Here is a 22228-nt window from a genome sequence, read left to right as displayed (position 1 = left end):
TTGTACACAATCCCAATGGACCAAACCCCTTCCCCCACTCACTCCCATTGTACACAATCCCAATGGACCCAAACCCATTCCCATTCACTCCCACTGTACACAATCCCAATGGACCCAAACCCCTTCCCATTCACTCCCATTGTACACAATCCCAATGGACCCAAACCCCTTCCCATTCACTCCCACTGTACACAATCCCAATGGACCACAGTTTGGAGCACTTTTTCCTCTGAGTCAGAAATTCATGGGTTCAAATAGCACTCAGTGACCTGGAGCCATAATTTAGGCTGACGCAACCAGTGCAGTACTGAGGGAGTGCCGCACTGTCAGAGGGACAGTACTGAGGGAGTGCCGCACTGTCGGAGGGGCAGTACTGAGGGAGGGCCGCAATGTCGGAGAGACAGTACTGAGGGAGCGCTGCACTGTCGGAGGGGCAGTACTGAGGGAGAGCCGCACTGTCGGAGGGGCAGTACTGAGGGAGCGCCGCACTGTCGGAGGGGCAGTACTGAGGGAGGGCCGCACTGTCGGAGGGGCAGTACTGAGGGAGCACCGCTCTGTCGGAGGGGCAGTACTGAGGGAGCGCCGCACTGTCAGAGGGGCAGTACTGAGGGAGCGCCGCACTGTCGGAGGGGCAGTACTGAGGGAGCGCTGCACTGTCGGAGGGGCAGTACTGAGGGAACGCCGCACTGTTGAAGGGGCAGTACTGAGGGATCGCTGCACTGTCGGAGGGGCCGTAGTTTGGATGAGACGTTAAACCGAGGCCCCCGACTGATCTCTTAGGCGAATGTAAAAGATCCCACGGCCAGTATCTCGCAGCAGAGCAGGGGAGTTCTCCCCAGAGCAATACTTATCGCTCAACCAACATCACTAAAACAGATGATCTGGTCATTATCACATTGCTTTGTGTGGGAGCTTGCTGTGCACAAATTGGCTGCCGCGTTTCCCACATTGCAACAGTGACCACACTCCAAAAGTACTTCATTGGCTGTGAGGAGCTTTGAGACGGCTGTGAGGTGGTCGTGACAGGCGCTATATAAATGCAGGTCTTTCTTTAATCCTGTCTGCTTTTCAACCCTCACCCACAATGCCATGTCTATCGCTATTTTCCTCAACCGTTTTTGGTGTTTCTCATTCCCCCACTGCCTGCGTGGCTGCAGGATTCTCTGGTCTCCTTCCCATAATCCATTCACATCTTGCACAGGATTATATCGGATATAGGGCCCAGAAACAGGCCATTGGGCCCCACCAGTCCGTGCCGGCGTTTATGCTCCACTCGAGTCTCCTCCCGTCTTTCCTCATCTAACTCTATCGGCATAACCCTCTATTCCCTTCTCCCTCATACGTTTGTCCAGCCTCCCCTTAAATACATCGATACTATTCGCCTCAACCCCTCCCTGTGGCAGCGAGTTCCACATTCTCACCCCTCTCTGGGTAAAGAAGTTTCTCCTGAATTCCCCATTGGATTTCTGGGTGACTATCTTATATTGATAGCCTTTAGTTATGGTCTTCCCCACAAGTGGAAACAATCTCTCTGTATCCACTCTATCGTTTTAAAGACCTCTATTAGGTCACCCCTCAGCCTTCACATCTCAAGAGAAAAGAGACACAGCCTGTTCACCCTTTCCTGATAGGTATACCCTCAGTGGAGGAAGTGCATCCGGGAGGGCGCTGAGCACCTCGAGTCTCGTCGCCGAGAGCATGCAGAAACCAAGCGCAGGCAGCGGAAGGAGCGTGCGGTAAACCAGTCCCACCCTCCCCTTCCCTCAGCCACTGTCTGTCCCACCTGTGACAGGGACTGTGGTTCTCATATTGGACTGTTCAGCCACCTGAGAACTCACTTTTAGAGTGGAAGCAAGTCTTCCTCGATTCCGAGGGACTTTTTTTTTTTTTAATTCGTAGCCAATCTTTCCAATTCTTTGTCAAATCACAAACGCCAGAGGTCACCTTGCACACATCAAGGATCACTCTGCGCCAATGCTCTTAGCCAAAAGGCCTAGAGCCACTGCACCGTTCCTGGAAGTACTGCAATACCAGGTTCGTGCCATGGAGGTGGATGGGTCAGGCCCCCCACACACCTCCGTGGAGGTAGATGGGTCAAGCCACCCCACCCACCTCCTATTTCCAAAAAGCATAGGAGAACCACCTTCCTGATCCAGGGAGAACCACTTTGGGGTCATGGTTACTCCCCTGTCAGGTCAGTTACGCATGATCTTAGCCAAAAGGCCGAGAAGCGATTCCGAGGTACTGCCTATGATGATGATGATACCCTCGCATTTCTGGTATCGCCCTTGTAAATCTTCTCTGCACCCTCTCCAGTGCCTCTATATCCTTTTTATAATACGGTGACCAGAACCGTACGCAGTGCTCCAAGTGCGGTCTAACCAAGGTTCGATACAGGTTTAGCATAACTCCCCTACTTTTCAATTCTATCCCTCTAGAAATAAACCCTAGTGCTTGGTTTGCTTTTTTTACGGCCTTGCTAACCCCGTGTCGCAATGTTTAGTGATTGGTGTATTTGTTCTCCCAGATCCCTTTGTTCCTCTGTCCCACCCAGACTCGCTCCCTCCCAGTAATAAGTGACCTCCCTATTCTTCCCACCAAAATATAACACCTCACATTTATCTGTGTTGAAATTCACTTTCCAATCATGTTCCCATTCTGCAAGTTTTTTTAATGTTCCCCGATAATTTATGGCAGTTTTCCTCAGTATTGATTATACCCTTGCCCCTCCATCCCACCAGTTTGGTGTCACACACAAACATAGAAATGTTGTGCTTTGTTATGTTCAGAATAACTCCACTGTGTGCTGTAAGCTCAAACTGGTGTGACCGTCGTCTCTTTAACACAACTCCAGAGTGCCCAAGCAGCAACCGTTTATACTCCCTTGCACGAGGTGTGCAGGTGACCCTTGGGCTTCCAACAGTTGCGCCCTCTGGTGGCAAGTCTTATGTAAAGACATAGAAAATAGGTGCAGGAGCAGGCCATTCGGCCCTTCGAGCCTGCACCACCATTCAATAAGATCATGGCTGATCATTCACCTCAGTACCACTTTCCTGCTTTCTCTCCATACCCCTTGATCCCTTTAGCCATAAGGGCCATATCTAACTCCCTCTTGAATATATCTAACGAACTGGCATCAACAACTTTCTGTGGTAGAGAATTCCACAGGTTCACCACTCTCTGAGTGAAGAAGTTTCTCCTCATCTCGGTCCTAAATGGCTTACCCCTTATCTTTAGACTGTGTCCCCTGGTTCTGGACATCCCCAACATCGGGAACATTATTATATTATAACATTACACTATTATAAAGTTTACACACATAACATCATTGATTCCAAAGTCAAATTCGTTAGTGTAAATTGGGAACAGTGTTCCCAGCACCAATATTCCCCGTAATGTTTGGGGGGGGGGGGACACACACAGCCCCTTTAACCATCCATTCAATAGTCGGGGCATGTGCAGCGTGCAGGGGGCAGTGCCCAGCGCTGATCCTAGTGGGACCCCACTTCCTGAATTGCTTCCCATTACCCCTGCTCTCTGCTTTCTGCCTGACAGACACCAACTATCCATTCTGCTCCTTGTCCAACCCCCACCCCACATTCTCTGACCTTGCTCCTCCGTCCGGCAGGCTAAGTGAGTGGGCAAAAATTTGGCAGATGGAGTACAATGTCGGAAAGTGTGAGGTCACGCAGTTTGGCAGAAAAAAAAAATCAAAGAGCAAGTTATTATTTAAATGGAGAAAGATTGCAAAGTGCCGCAGTACAGCGGGACCTGGGGGTACTTGTGCATGAAACACAAAAGGATAGTATGCAGGTACAGCAAGTGATCAGGAAGGCCAATGGTATCTTGGCCTTTATTGCAAAGGGGATGGAGTATAAAAGCAGGGAAGTCTTGCTATAGTTATGCAGGGTATTGGTGAGGCCACACCTGGAGTACTGCGTGCAGTTTTGGTTTCCATATTTACGAAAGGATATACTTGCTTTGGAGGCAATTCAGAGAAGGTTCACTAGGTTGATTCCGGAGATGAGGGGGTTGACTTATGAGGAAAGGTTGAGGAGGTTGGGCCTCTACTCATTGGAATTCAGAAGAATGAGAGGTGATCTTATCGAAACATATAAGATAATGAGGGGGCTCGACAAGGTGGATGTAGAGAGGATGTTCCCACTGATGGGGGAGACCAGAACTAGGGGTCATAGTCTCAGAATAAGAGGCCGCCCATTTAAAACTGAGATGAGGAGGAATTTCTTCTCAGAGGGTTGTAAATCTGTGGAATTCGCTGCCTCAGAGAGCTGTGGAGGCTGGGTCATTGAATATATTTAAGACAGAAATGGACAGTTTCTTAACCGATAAGGGGATAAGGGGTTATGGGGAACGGGCGGGGAAGTGGAGCTGAGTCCATGATCAGATCAGCCATGATCATATTAAATGGCGGAGCAGGCTCGAGGGGCCGAATGGCCAACTCCTATTTCTTATGTTCTTATGTCCATTATGTGGCCACTTTATCGAAGCCCGTTTGAGAAATTTAGATACGTTACATCGACTGCATTACACGTGTCTTCTCTCCCTGTTACCTCTTCAAAGAATCTGACGAGGTTGGTTAAACAAGACTTTCCCTTTTTGCAATTCCCGAACAATACCTCCTCGGGTCCCGGGGGAGAAGCGCGCTGATGATGTCACGATGCTCGAAGCGAAGGAGATCGGGGGCGCAACATCTTAACGCCACCGCAAACCTCTCGCCAAAGTTAATGGGAGTCGTTTATTTTGTCGGTAAGTCGTTAGTGCCCAGTTAACCCCCCCCGGAGGTGCTAAGGTGGTCAATTTCTAGGTCATTGCGTCTACTGTATTACCTAATCTACCCTACCTGTTATTACTTACGTAAACTAGAGGTGATCCAAAACTCGGCAGCCTGTGTCCTAACTCACCCCGAGTCCCGCTCACCCATCTCCCCCTGTGCTCACTGCCCCGTGTCCTAACTCGCACCGAGTCCTGCTCACCCATCTCCCCCTGTGCTCACTGCCCCGTGTCCTAACTCGCACTGAGTCCCGCTCACCCATCACCCGCTGTGCTCACTGCCCCGTGTCCTAACTCGCACCGAGTCCCACTCACCCATCACCCGCTGTGCTCACTGCCCCGTGTCCTAACTCGCACCGAGTCCCGCTCACCCATCACCCGCTGTGCTCACTGCCCCGTGTCCTAACTCGCACCGAGTCCCGCTCATCCATCACCCGCTGTGCTCGCTGCCCCGTGTCCTAACTCGCATCGAGTCCCGCTCACCCATCACCCCCTGTGCTCACTGCCCCGTGTCCTAACTCGCACCGAGTCCCGTTCACCCATCACCCCCTGTGCTCACTGCCCCGTGTCCTAACTCGCACCGAGTCCCGCTCACCCATCACCCCCTGTGCTCACTGCCCCGTGTCCTAACTCGCACCGAGTCCCGCTCACCCATCACCCCCTGTGCTCACTGCCCCGTGTCCTAACTCGCACCGAGTCCCGCTCACCCATCACCCCCTGTGCTCACTGCCCCGTGTCCTAACTCGCACCAAGTCCCGCTCACCCATCACCCCCTGTGCTCGCTGACCTACATTGGCTCCCGGTTAAGCAACGCCTCGATTTGAAAATTCCCATCCTTGTTTACAAATCCCTCCATGGCCCTCGCCCCTCCCTATCTCTGTAATCTCCTCCAGCCCCATAACCCCCCAAGATGTCTGCACTCCTCTAATTCTGCCCTCCTGAGCATCCCTGATTATAATCGCTCACCATTGGTGGCCGTGCCTTCTGTTGCCTGGGCCCCAAGCTCTGGAACTCCCTCCCTAAAACTCTCCGCATCTCGACCTCTCTCTCCTCCTTCAAATGCTCCTTAAAACCTCCCTCTTTGACCCAGCTTTTGGTCACCTGCCTTAATTTCTCTTAACACTCCTGAGCAGCGCCTTGGGATGTTAAAGGTGCTATATAAATGCAAGTTGTTGTTCTTCTTCAAAGAATTGAATACGATTGTTCAGCTGGACCTATCCTGTTGAAATCCTCGCTGACTATTTATTATATATTCAGTTTCTCGATATTTTTTATTATAACTTTGATTAAAGATTCCATTATCTTTCCCACCACTGACGTTAAACTAATTGGTCTACAGTCCCCTAGACTTGTTCTATCTCGCTTTTTATATATAGAAATCACATTCGTTGTCCACCAGTCCTCTGGCTCTATTCCATTTTCTAATGAATTTTTTACTATATGTAATAGTGCCTCTTCTAACTCTTCAATAACTCCTTTTAATGTGCGTGGTTACAATCCACCTGGACCACGTGATTTATCGCCTCTAAGTTTGATTAGTTTATCAATTATCTTCTTCTTTTCTGTCATAAGTGTCTTTATTTTCTTTTTGATCCCTTCTTCCAATGTTATGAAGGGATACATACGGAATACTTGCCTTTATTAGTCGAGGCATAGAATACAAGAGCAGGGGGTTTGTGCTTGAACTGTATAAAACACTGGTTAGGCCACAGCTGGAGTACTGCGTGCAGTTATGGTCACCACATTACAGGAAAGGTGTGATTGCACTGGAGAGGGTGCAGAGGAGATTTGCGAGGATGTTGCCGGGACTGGAGAATTTTAGCTATGAGGAAAGATTGGATAGGCTGGGGTTGTTTTCTTTGGAAGAGAGGAGGCTGAGGAGAGACCTGACTGAGGTGTATAAAATTTTGAGGGGCCTGGATAGAGTGGATAGGACGGACCTTTTCCTTTAGCAGAGGGGTCAACAGGGGGCATAGATTTAAAGTAATTGTGGGGAGGTTTAGAGGGGATTTGAGGGGAAATGTCTTCACCCAGAGGGTGGTGGGGTTCTGGAATTCACTTCCTGAAAGGGTGGTAGAGGCAGAAACCCTCACCACATTTAAAAAGTACTTGGATGTGCACTTGTGACCTACAGGGCTACGGACCGAGAGCTGGAAAGTGGGATTAGGCCGGGTAGCTCTTGGTCAGCCGGAGCGGACACGATGGGCCAAAATGGCCTCCTTCCGTGCTGTAAATTTCTGTGATTCTGTGATGTCTGTCTCCCTGGTAACTACTGAAGCAAAGTTATTGCTGCCATTTGGCTGTGAGTTTATCCCCAGTGCTCCTATCCCTAACCGGATTTATCTTTTCTTAATGATGTGTCTGGGGAACAGTTCACTCTTTCATTTTATATTCCTTCACAATTCAATTCCATAGCTTCTCTTTGCCTCCATAATTGGTTTGTTTTGACTGCTTTCCAAAGGATTCCGTGTTCCCTTTTTGCCAGCCGCTCCCACGTTGCCTAGATGCTCAGTCTCTGCCTCTTCCTCCACTGTCAATTTCACCAGGATGTCTTTATTCATCCAGGGGGGTCATTACCAGCTAGGTAACTCTAGCTTTTAGCCGATAAGTTTCCCCTGGACTCTGCCCATCCCTGCGCTATCTCTATCCCGCACTTCGCAAGGCATGGGTACAAGTATGGGCGAGTTTGTGGGACTGCGTGTCAATGTTACACAGGGGCATCTAGTACCAATGACACTCAGCATTATTCCCTATAATGTACACAGTGTGCTATTCCCTATAATGTACACAGTGCGCTATTATCTATAATATACACAGTGAGCTATTGTCTATAATGTACACAATGAACTATTGTTTCTAATATACACAGTGCGCTATTGTCTATAATATACACAGTGAGCTATTGTCGATAATATACACAATGAGCTGTTGTCTATAATGTTCACAGTGCACTATTCTCTATAATATGCACAGTGAGCTATTCTCTCAAATATACACAGTGCGCTATCCTCTATAATATACACAGTGAGCTATTATCTATAATATACTCAGTGTGCTATTTCCTATAATATACACAATGCACTATTCCCTATAATATAAACACCACGCTATTCTCTATGATATACACAATGACTTATTGTCTATAATATCCACAATGAGCTATTGTCTATAATGTTCACAGTGCACTATTCTCTATAATATACACAGTGAGCTATTCTCTGTAATATACACAGTGAGATATTGTCTACAAAATACACAGTGTGCTATTCTCTATAATATACAAAGTGAGATATTGTCTATAATATACACAGTGAGCTATTGTCTATAATATACACAAGTGAGCTATTGTCTATAATACACACAGTGCGCTATTCTCTACAATATAAACAGTGCGCCATTCCCTATAATATACACAGTGCACTATTTTCTACAATATACATAGTGCGCTATTCTCTATAATATACACAGTGAGCTATTCTCTATAATATACACAGTGCACTATTCTCTATAATGTACAGAGTGCGCTATTCCGTATAATATACACAGTGAGCTATTGTCTATAATATACACAATGAGCTATTGTCTATAATATACACAGTGAGATATTGTCGATAATATACCCAGTGTGCTATTCTCTATAATATACACAGTGAGCTATTGTCTATAATATAAACAGTGTGCTATTCTCTATAATATACACAGTGAGCTACTGTCTATAATGTACACAGTGAGCTATTGTCTATAATATATACAGTGCGCTATTGTCGATAATATACACAATGAGCTGTTGTCTATAATGTTTACAGTGCACTATTCTCTATAATATGCACAGTGAGCTATTCTCTAAAATATACACAGTGCGCTATCCTCTATAATATACACAGTGAGCTATTGTCTATAATATACTCAGTGTGCTATTTCCTATAATATACACAATGCACTATTCCTTATAATATAAACACCACGCTATTCTCTATGATATACACAATGACTTATTGTCTATAATATACACAGTGAGCTATTCTCTGTAATATACACAGTGAGATATTGTCTATAAAATACACAGTGTGCTATTGTCGATAATATACACAGTGAGCTATTGTCTATAATATACACAAGTGAGCTATTGTCTATAATATACACCGTGTGCTATTCTCTATAATATACACAGTGAGCTATTGTCTATAATATATACATTGCGGTATTCCCTACAATACACACAGTGAGCTATTCTCTACAATATAAACAGTGCGCCATTCCCTATAATATACACAGTGCACAATTCTCTACAATATACATAGTGCGCTATTCTCTATAATATACACAGTGAGCTATTCCCTATAATATACACAGTGTGCTATTCTATATAATATACACAGTGCACTATTCTCTATAATGTACAGAGTGCGCTATTCCGTATAATATACACAGTGAGCTATTGTCTATAATATACACAATGAGCTATTGTCTATAATATACACAGTGAGATATTGTCTATAATATACACAGTGTGCTATTCTCTATAATATACACAGTGAGCTACTGTCTATAATGTACACAGTGAGCTATTGTCTATAATATATACAGTGCGCTATTCCCTATAATATACACAGTGAGCTATTCCCTATAATATACACAGTGCGCTATTCTCTATAATATACACAGAGCGCTATTCCCTATAATATGCACAGTGCACTATTCTCTATAATATACACAGTGCGCTATTCCCTATAATATATACAGTGCGCTATTCTCTACAATATAGACAGTGCGCTATTCTCTATAATACACACAGTGCGCTGTTCCCTATAATATACACAATGCGCTATTCTCTATAATATACACAGTGCGCTGGACACAATGAGCTATTGTTTATAATATATACAGTGCACTATTCGCTATAATATACACAATGAGCTATTGTCTATAATGTTCAAAGTGCACGAGTCTCTATAATATACACAGTGAGTTATTGTCTACAATATACACAGTGCGCAATTCTCTACAATATACATAGTGCGCTATTCTCTATAATATACACAGTGAGCTATTCCCTATAATATAAACAGTGTGCTATTGTCTATAATATACACAATGATATATTGTCTATAATATACACAATGATATATTGTCTATAATATACACAGTGTGCTATTCTCTATAATATACACAGTGAGTTATTGTCTATAATATACACAGTGAGTTATTGACTATAATATAAACAGTGAGCTATTATCTATAATATACACAATGAGCTATTGTCTATAATATACACAATGATATATTGTCTATAATATACACATTGTGCTATTCTCTATAATATACACAATGATATATTGTCTATAATTTACACAGAGTGCAATTCTCCATAATGTTCACAGTGCACTATTCTCGATAATATACACAGTGAGCTATTCTCTGTAATATAAACAGTGAGCTATTATCTACAATATACACAATTAGCTATTGTCTATAATATACACAATGATATATTGTCTATAATATACACAGTGTGCTACCTCTATACTATACACAGTGAGATATTGTCTATAATATACACAGTGAGCTATTGTCTATAATATACACAGTGTGCTATTCTCTATAATATACACAATGAGCTATTGTCTATAATGTTCAAAGTGCACTATTCTCTACAATATACACAGCGGGCTATTGTCTATAATATACACAGTGTGCTATTCTCTATAATATACACAGTGAGCTATTGTCTATAATGTACACAATGAGCTATTGTTTCTAATATACACAGTGCGCTATTGTCTATAATATACACAGTGAGCTATTGTCGATAATATACACAATGAGCTGTTGTCTATAATGTTCACAGTGCACTATTCTCTATAATATGCACAGTGAGCTATTCTCTAAAATATACACAGTGCGCTATCCTCTATAATATACACAGTGAGCTATTGTCTATAATATACTCAGTGTGCTATTTCCTACAATATACACAATGCACTATTCCCTATAATATAAACACCACGCTATTCTCTATGATGTACACAATGAGTTATTGTCTATAATATACACAATGAGCTATTGTCTATAATGTTCACAGTGCACTATTCTCTATAATATACACAGTGAGCTATTGTCTATAATATAGACTTTGCAGTATTCCCGACAATACACACAGTGCGCTATTCTCTACAATATAAACAGTGCGCTATTCCCTATAATATACACAGTGCGCCATTCTCTAGAATATACATAGTGCGCTATTCTCTATAATATGCACAGTGAGCTATTCCCTATAATATACACAGTGTGCTATTCTCTATAATATACACAGTGCACTATTCTCTATAATAAACACTGTGCGCTATTCCGTATAATATACACAGTGAGCTATTCTCTATAATATACACAGTGAACTATTCCCTATAATATACACAGTGTGCTATTCTCTATAATATACATTGTGCACTATTCTCTATAATATACACAGTGCGCTATTCCCTATAATATACACAGTGCGCTATTCTCTATAATATACACAGTCCGCTATTCCCTATAATATACACAGTGCGCTATACACAATGCGTTATTGTCGACAATATACACAGTGCGCTATGGTCTATAATATACACAGTGTGCTATTTCCTACAATATACACAGTGAGCTATTCTCTATAATGTACACAATGAGCTATTGTTTCTAATATACACAGTGCGCTATTGTCTATAATATACACAGTGAGCTATTGTCGATAATATACGCAATGAGCTGTTGTCTATAATGTTCACAGTGCACTATTCTCTATAATATGCACAGTGAGCTATTCTCTAAAATATACACAGTGCGCTATCCTCTATAATATACACAGTGAGCTATTGTCTATAATATACACAATGATATATTGTCTATAATATACACAGTGTGCTATTCTATATAATATACACAGTGCGCTATTCTCTATAATATACACAGTGAGCTATTGACTACAATATACACAATGAGCTATTGTCTATAATGTTCAAAGTGCACTTTTCTCTACAATATACACAGCGAGCTATTGTCTACAATATACACAGTGTGCTATTCTCTATAATATACACAGTGAGCTATTGTCTATAATGTACACAATGAGCTATTGTTTCTAATATACACAGTGCGCTATTGTCTATAATATACACAGTGAGCTATTGTCGATAATATACACAATGAGCTGTTGTCTATAATGTTCACAGTGCACTATTCTCTATAATATGCACAGTGAGCTATTCTCTAAAATATACACAGTGCGCTATCCTCTATAATATACACAGTGAGCTATTGTCTATAATATACACAATGATATATTGTCTATAATATACACAGTGTGCTATTCTATATAATATACACAGTGAGATATTGTCTATAATATACACAGTGAGCTATTGACTATAATATACACAGTGAGCTATTGTCTATAATATACACAGTGTGCCTTTCTCTATAATATATACAGTGAGCTATTGTCTATAATATATACTTTGCAGTATTCTCTATAATATACACAGTGCGCTATTCTCTATAATATAAACAGTGCGCTATTCCCTATAATATACACAGTGCGCAATTCTCTACAATATACATAGTGCGCTATTCTCTATAATATACACAGTCCGCTATTCCCTATAATATACACAGTGCGCTATTCTCTACAATATACACAGTGCGCTATTCTCTATAATATACACAGTGCGCTATTCCCTATAATATACACAGTGCGCTATTCTCTATAATATACACAGTGCGCTATACACAATGAGCTATTGTTTATAATATACACAGTGCGCTATGGTCTATAATATACACAGTGTGCTATTCTCTATAATATACACAGTGAGCTATTGTCTATAATGTACAGAGTGAGCTATTCTCTATAATATACACAGTGTGCTATTCCCTATAATATTCACAGTGCGCTATTCTCTATAATATACACAGTGAGCTATTGTCTACAATATACACAATGAGCTATTATCTATAATGTTCAAAGTGCACTATTCTCTACAATATACACAGTGAGCTATTGTCTATAATATACACAAGTGAGCTATTGTCTATAATACACACAGTGCGCTATTCTCTACAATATAAACAGTGCGCCATTCCCTATAATATACACAGTGCACTATTTTCTACAATATACATAGTGCGCTATTCTCTATAATATACACAGTGAGCTATTCTCTATAATATACACAGTGCACTATTCTCTATAATGTACAGAGTGCGCTATTCCGTATAATATACACAGTGAGCTATTGTCTATAATATACACAATGAGCTATTGTCTATAATATACACAGTGAGATATTGTCGATAATATACCCAGTGTGCTATTCTCTATAATATACACAGTGAGCTATTGTCTATAATATAAACAGTGTGCTATTCTCTATAATATACACAGTGAGCTACTGTCTATAATGTACACAGTGAGCTATTGTCTATAATATATACAGTGCGCTATTGTCGATAATATACACAATGAGCTGTTGTCTATAATGTTTACAGTGCACTATTCTCTATAATATGCACAGTGAGCTATTCTCTAAAATATACACAGTGCGCTATCCTCTATAATATACACAGTGAGCTATTGTCTATAATATACTCAGTGTGCTATTTCCTATAATATACACAATGCACTATTCCTTATAATATAAACACCACGCTATTCTCTATGATATACACAATGACTTATTGTCTATAATATACACAGTGAGCTATTCTCTGTAATATACACAGTGAGATATTGTCTATAAAATACACAGTGTGCTATTGTCGATAATATACACAGTGAGCTATTGTCTATAATATACACAAGTGAGCTATTGTCTATAATATACACCGTGTGCTATTCTCTATAATATACACAGTGAGCTATTGTCTATAATATATACATTGCGGTATTCCCTACAATACACACAGTGAGCTATTCTCTACAATATAAACAGTGCGCCATTCCCTATAATATACACAGTGCACAATTCTCTACAATATACATAGTGCGCTATTCTCTATAATATACACAGTGAGCTATTCCCTATAATATACACAGTGTGCTATTCTATATAATATACACAGTGCACTATTCTCTATAATGTACAGAGTGCGCTATTCCGTATAATATACACAGTGAGCTATTGTCTATAATATACACAATGAGCTATTGTCTATAATATACACAGTGAGATATTGTCTATAATATACACAGTGTGCTATTCTCTATAATATACACAGTGAGCTACTGTCTATAATGTACACAGTGAGCTATTGTCTATAATATATACAGTGCGCTATTCCCTATAATATACACAGTGAGCTATTCCCTATAATATACACTGTGCGCTATTCTCTATAATATACACAGTGCGCTATTCCCTATAATATGCACAGTGCACTATTCTCTATAATATACACAGTGCGCTATTCCCTATAATATATACAGTGCGCTATTCTCTACAATATAGACAGTGCGCTATTCTCTATAATACACACAGTGCGCTGTTCCCTATAATATACACAATGCGCTATTCTCTATAATATACACAGTGCGCTGGACACAATGAGCTATTGTTTATAATATATACAGTGCACTATTCGCTATAATATACACAATGAGCTATTGTCTATAATGTTCAAAGTGCACGAGTCTCTATAATATACACAGTGAGTTATTGTCTACAATATACACAGTGCGCAATTCTCTACAATATACATAGTGCGCTATTCTCTATAATATACACAGTGAGCTATTCCCTATAATATAAACAGTGTGCTATTGTCTATAATATACACAATGATATATTGTCTATAATATACACAATGATATATTGTCTATAATATACACAGTGTGCTATTCTCTATAATATACACAGTGAGTTATTGTCTATAATATACACAGTGAGTTATTGACTATAATATAAACAGTGAGCTATTATCTATAATATACACAATGAGCTATTGTCTATAATATACACAATGATATATTGTCTATAATATACACATTGTGCTATTCTCTATAATATACACAATGATATATTGTCTATAATTTACACAGAGTGCAATTCTCCATAATGTTCACAGTGCACTATTCTCGATAATATACACAGTGAGCTATTCTCTGTAATATAAACAGTGAGCTATTATCTACAATATACACAATTAGCTATTGTCTATAATATACACAATGATATATTGTCTATAATATACACAGTATGCTACCTCTATACTATACACAGTGAGATATTGTCTATAATATACACAGTGAGCTATTGTCTATAATATACACAGTGTGCTATTCTCTATAATATACACAATGAGCTATTGTCTATAATGTTCAAAGTGCACTATTCTCTACAATATACACAGCGGGCTATTGTCTATAATATACACAGTGTGCTATTCTCTATAATATACACAGTGAGCTATTGTCTATAATGTACACAATGAGCTATTGTTTCTAATATACACAGTGCGCTATTGTCTATAATATACACAGTGAGCTATTGTCGATAATATACACAATGAGCTGTTGTCTATAATGTTCACAGTGCACTATTCTCTATAATATGCACAGTGAGCTATTCTCTAAAATATACACAGTGCGCTATCCTCTATAATATACACAGTGAGCTATTGTCTATAATATACTCAGTGTGCTATTTCCTACAATATACACAATGCACTATTCCCTATAATATAAACACCACGCTATTCTCTATGATGTACACAATGAGTTATTGTCTATAATATACACAATGAGCTATTGTCTATAATGTTCACAGTGCACTATTCTCTATAATATACACAGTGAGCTATTGTCTATAATATAGACTTTGCAGTATTCCCGACAATACACACAGTGCGCTATTCTCTACAATATAAACAGTGCGCTATTCCCTATAATATACACAGTGCGCCATTCTCTAGAATATACATAGTGCGCTATTCTCTATAATATGCACAGTGAGCTATTCCCTATAATATACACAGTGTGCTATTCTCTATAATATACACAGTGCACTATTCTCTATAATAAACACTGTGCGCTATTCCGTATAATATACACAGTGAGCTATTCTCTATAATATACACAGTGAACTATTCCCTATAATATACACAGTGTGCTATTCTCTATAATATACATTGTGCACTATTCTCTATAATATACACAGTGCGCTATTCCATATAATATACACAGTGCGCTATTCCCTATAATATACACAGTGCGCTATTCTCTATAATATACACAGTCCGCTATTCCCTATAATATACACAGTGCGCTATACACAATGCGTTATTGTCGACAATATACACAGTGCGCTATGGTCTATAATATACACAGTGTGCTATTTCCTACAATATACACAGTGAGCTATTCTCTATAATGTACACAATGAGCTATTGTTTCTAATATACACAGTGCGCTATTGTCTATAATATACACAGTGAGCTATTGTCGATAATATACGCAATGAGCTGTTGTCTATAATGTTCACAGTGCACTATTCTCTATAATATGCACAGTGAGCTATTCTCTAAAATATACACAGTGCGCTATCCTCTATAATATACACAGTGAGCTATTGTCTATAATATACACAATGATATATTGTCTATAATATACACAGTGTGCTATTCTATATAATATACACAGTGCGCTATTCTCCATAATATACACAGTGAGCTATTGACTACAATATACACAATGAGCTATTGTCTATAATGTTCAAAGTGCACTTTTCTCTACAATATACACAGCGAGCTATTGTCTACAATATACACAGTGTGCTATTCTCTATAATATACACAGTGAGCTATTGTCTATAATGTACACAATGAGCTATTGTTTCTAATATACACAGTGCGCTATTGTCTATAATATACACAGTGAGCTATTGTCGATAATATACACAATGAGCTGTTGTCTATAATGTTCACAGTGCACTATTCTCTATAATATGCACAGTGAGCTATTCTCTAAAATATACACAGTGCGCTATCCTCTATAATATACACAGTGAGCTATTGTCTATAATATACACAATGATATATTGTCTATAATATACACAGTGTGCTATTCTATATAATATACACAGTGAGATATTGTCTATAATATACACAGTGAGCTATTGACTATAATATAAACAGTGAGCTATTGTCTATAATATACACAGTGTGCCTTTCTCTATAATATATACAGTGAGCTATTGTCTATAATATATACTTTGCAGTATTCTCTATAATATACACAGTGCGCTATTCTCTATAATATAAACAGTGCGCTATTCCCTATAATATACACAGTGCGCAATTCTCTACAATATACATAGTGCGCTATTCTCTATAATATACACAGTCCGCTATTCCCTATAATATACACAGTGCGCTATTCTCTACAATATACACAGTGCGCTATTCTCTATAATATACACAGTGCGCTATTCCCTATAATATACACAGTGCGCTATTCTCTATAATATACACAGTGCGCTATACACAATGAGCTATTGTTTATAATATACACAGTGCGCTATGGTCTATAATATACACAGTGTGCTATTCTCTATAATATACACAGTGAGCTATTGTCTATAATGTACAGAGTGAGCTATTCTCTATAATATACACAGTGTGCTATTCCCTATAATATTCACAGTGCGCTATTCTCTATAATATACACAGTGAGCTATTGTCTACAATATACACAATGAGCTATTATCTATAATGTTCAAAGTGCACTATTCTCTACAATATACACAGTGAGCTATTGTCTATAATATACACAGTGTGCTATTCTCTATAATATACACAGTGAGCTATTGTCGATAATATACACAATGAGCTGTTGTCTATAACGTTCACAGTGCACTATTCTCTATAATATGCACAGTGAGCTATTCTCTAAAATATACACAGTGCGCTATCCTCTATAATATACACAGTGAGCTATTGTCTATAATATACTCAGTGTGCTATTTCCTATAATATACACAGTGCACTATTCCCTATAATATAAACACCACGCTATTCTCTATGATATACACAATGAGTTATTGTCGATAATATACACAATGAGCTATTGTCTATAATGTTCACAGTGCACTATTCTCTATAATATACACAGTGAGCTATTGTCTATAATATATACTTTGCAGTATTCCCGACAATACACACAGTGCGCTATTCTCTACAATATAAACAGTGCGCTATTCCCTATAATATACACAGTGCGCAATTCTCTACAATATACATAGTGCGCTATTCTCTATAATATACACAGTGAGCTATTCCCTATAATATACACAGTGCGCAATTCTCTACATTTTACATAGTGCGCTATTCTCTATAATATACACAGTCCGCTATTCCCTATAATATACACAGTGCGCTATTCTCTACAATATACACAGTGCGCTATTCTCTATAATATACACAGTGCGCTATTCCCTATAATATACACAGTGCGCTATTCTCTATAATATACACAGTGCGCTATACACAATGAGCTATTGTTTATAATATACACAGTGCGCTATGGTCTATAATATACACAGTGTGCTATTCTCTATAATATACACAGTGAGCTATTGTCTATAATGTACAGAGTGAGCTATTCTCTATAATATACACAGTGTGCTATTCCCTATAATATTCACAGTGCGCTATTCTCTATAATATACACAGTGAGCTATTGTCTACAATATACACAATGAGCTATTATCTATAATGTTCAAAGTGCACTATTCTCTACAATATACACAGTGAGCTATTGTCTATAATATACACAGTGTGCTATTCTCTATAATATACACAGTGAGCTATTGTCGATAATATACACAATGAGCTGTTGTCTATAACGTTCACAGTGCACTATTCTCTATAATATGCACAGTGAGCTATTCTCTAAAATATACACAGTGCGCTATCCTCTATAATATACACAGTGAGCTATTGTCTATAATATACTCAGTGTGCTATTTCCTATAATATACACAGTGCACTATTCCCTATAATATAAACACCACGCTATTCTCTATGATATACACAATGAGTTATTGTCTATAATATACACAATGAGCTATTGTCTATAATGTTCACAGTGCACTATTCTCTTAAATATACACAGTGAGCTATTGTCTATAATATATACTTTGCAGTATTCCCGACAATACACACAGTGCGCTATTCTCCACAATATAAACAGTGCGCTATTCCCTATAATATACACAGTGCGCAATTCTCTACAATATACATAGTGCGCTATTCTCTATAATATACACAGTGAGCTATTCCCTATAATATACACAGTGTGCTATTCTCCATAATATACACAGTGCACTATTCTCTATAATAAACACTGTGCGCTATTCCGTATAATATACACAGTGAGCTACTCCCTATAATATACACAGTGCGCTATTCTCCATAATATACACAATCCGCTATTCCCTATAATATACACAATGCGCTATTCTCTACAATATACACAGTGCGCTATTCTCTATAATATACACAGTGCGCTATTCCCTATAATATACACAGTGCGCTATTCTCTATAATATACACAGTGCGCTATACACAATGAGCTATTGTTTATAATATACACAGTGCGCTATGGTCTATAATATACACAGTGTGCTATTCTCTATAATATACACAGTGAGCTATTGTCTATAATGTACAGAGTGAGCTATTCTCTATAATATACACAGTGTACTATTCCCTATAATATTCACAGTGCGCTATTCTCTATAATATACACAGTGAGCTATTGTCTACAATATACACAATGAGCTATTGTCTATAATGTTCAAAGTGCACTATTCTCTACAATATACACAGCGAGCTATTGTCTATAATATACACAGTGTGCTATTCTCTATAATATACACAGTGAGCTATTGTCTATCATGTACACAATGAGCTATTGTTTCTAATATACACAGTGCGCTATTGTCTATAACATACACAGTGAGCTATTGTCGATAATATACACAATGAGCTGTTGTCTATAATGTTCACAGTGCACTATTCTCTATAATATGCACAGTGAGCTATTCTCTAAAATATACACAGTGCGCTATCCTCTATAATATACACAGTGAGCTATTGTCTATAATATACTCAGTGTGCTATTTCCTATAATATACACAATGCACTATTCCCTATAATATAAACACCACACTATTATCTATGATATACACAATGAGTTATTGTCTATAATATACACAGTGTGCTATTCTCTATAATATACACAGTGAGATATTGTCTATAATATACACAGTGAGCCATTGACTATAATATACACAGTGAGCTATGGTCTATAATATACACAGTGTGCTATTCTCTATAATATACACAGTGAGCTATTGTCTATAATGTACAGAGTGAGCTATTCTCTATAATATACACAGTGTGCTATTCCCTATAATATTCACAGTGCGCTATTCTCTATAATATACACAGTGAGCTATTGTCTACAATATACACAATGAGCTATTATCTATAATGTTCAAAGTGCACTATTCTCTACAATATACACAGCGAGCTGTTGTCTATAATATACACAGTGTGCTATTCTCTATAATATACACAGTGAGCTATTGTCGATAATATACACAATGAGCTGTTGTCTATAATGTTCACAGTGCACTATTCTCTATAATATGCACAGTGAGCTATTCTCTAAAATATACACAGTGCGCTATCCTCTATAATATACACAGTGAGCTATTGTCTATAATATACTCAGTGTGCTATTTCCTATAATATACACAATGCACTATTCCCTATAATATAAACACCACGCTATTCTCTATGATATACACAATGAGTTATTGTCTATAATATACACAATGAGCTATTGTCTATAATGTTCACAGTGTACTGTTCTCGAAAATATACACAGTGAGCTATTGTCTATAATATATACTTTGCAGTATTCCCGACAATACACACAGTGCGCTATTCTCTACAATATCAACAGTGCGCTATTCCCTATAATATACACAGTGCGCAATTCTCTACAATATACATAGTGCGCTATTCTCTATAATATACACAGTGAGCTATTCCCTATAATATACACAGTGTGCTATTCTCTATCATATACACAGTGCACTATTCTCTATAATATACACAGTGCGCTATTCCGTATAATATACACAGTGAGCTATTCCCTATAATATACATAGTGCGCTATTCTCTACAATATACACAGTGCGCTATTCTCTATAATATACACAGTGCGCTATTCCCTATAATATACACAGTGCGCTATTCTCTATAATATGCACAGTGCGCTATACACAGTGAGCTATTGTCTATAATGTACAGAGTGAGCTATTCTCTATAATATACACAGTGTGCTATTCCCTATAATATTCACAGTGCGCTATTCTCTATAATATACACAATGAGCTATTGTCTATAATGTTCAAAGTGCACTATTCTCTACAATATACACAGCGAGGTATTCTCTAAAATATACACAGTGCGCTATCCTCTATAATATACACAGTGAGCTATTGTCTATAATGTACAGAGTGAGCTATTCTCTATAATATACACAGTGTGCTATTCCCTATAATATACACAGTGTGCTATTCTCTATAATATACACAGTGAGCTATTGTCTATAATGTACACAATGAGCTATTGTTTCTAATATACACAGTGCGCTATTGTCTATAAGATACACAGTGAGCTATTGTCGATAATATACACAATGAGCTGTTGTCTATAAAGTTCACAGTGCACTATTCTCTATAATATGCACAGTGAGCTATTCTCTAAAATATACACAGTGCGCTATTCTCTATAATATACACAGTGAGCTATTGTCTATAATATACTCAGTGTGCTATTTCCTATAATATACACAATGCACTATTCCCTATAATATAAACACCACGCTATTCTCTATGATATACACAATGAGTTATTGTCTGTAATGTACACAATGAGCTATTGTCTATAATGTTCACAGTGCACTATTCTCTATAATATTCACAGTGAGCTATTCTCTGTAATATACACAGTGAGCTATTGTCTATAATATATACTTTGCAGTATTCCCGACAATACACACAGTGCGCTATTCTCTACAATATCAACAGTGCGCTATTCCCTATAATATACACAGTGCGCAATTCTCTACAATATACATAGTGCGCTATTCTCTATAATATACACAGTGAGCTATTCTCTATCATATACACAGTGCACTATTCTCTATAATATACACCGTGCGCTATTCCGTATAACATACACAGTGAGCTATTCCCTATAATATACATAGTGCGCTATTCTCTACAATATACACAGTGCGCTATTCTCTATAATATACACAGTGCGCTATTCCCTATAATATACACAGTGCGCTATTCTCTATAATATGCACAGTGCGCTATAC

At 38.6% G+C, this 22228-nt stretch overlaps 1 protein-coding gene and 1 pseudogene across 1 annotated transcript in view; both read right to left on the bottom strand.

Moving 5' to 3' along the window:
* The window catches only part of LOC139239364 (protein cornichon homolog 2-like), a 234482-nt gene that overhangs the window by 65810 nt on the left and 146444 nt on the right, over positions 1-22228 (bottom strand). The gene's annotated exons all lie outside the window — the stretch shown is intronic.
* Positions 1998-2235, bottom strand: LOC139239538 (U2 spliceosomal RNA; annotated as a pseudogene).

The sequence above is a fragment of the Pristiophorus japonicus genome, chromosome 27 (assembly GCF_044704955.1).
Source record: "Pristiophorus japonicus isolate sPriJap1 chromosome 27, sPriJap1.hap1, whole genome shotgun sequence".
Classification (NCBI taxonomy): Eukaryota; Metazoa; Chordata; class Chondrichthyes; family Pristiophoridae; genus Pristiophorus; species Pristiophorus japonicus.
Note: the sequence above shows the minus strand (reverse complement) of the source record. Positions and strands in the feature narration are given on the sequence as shown.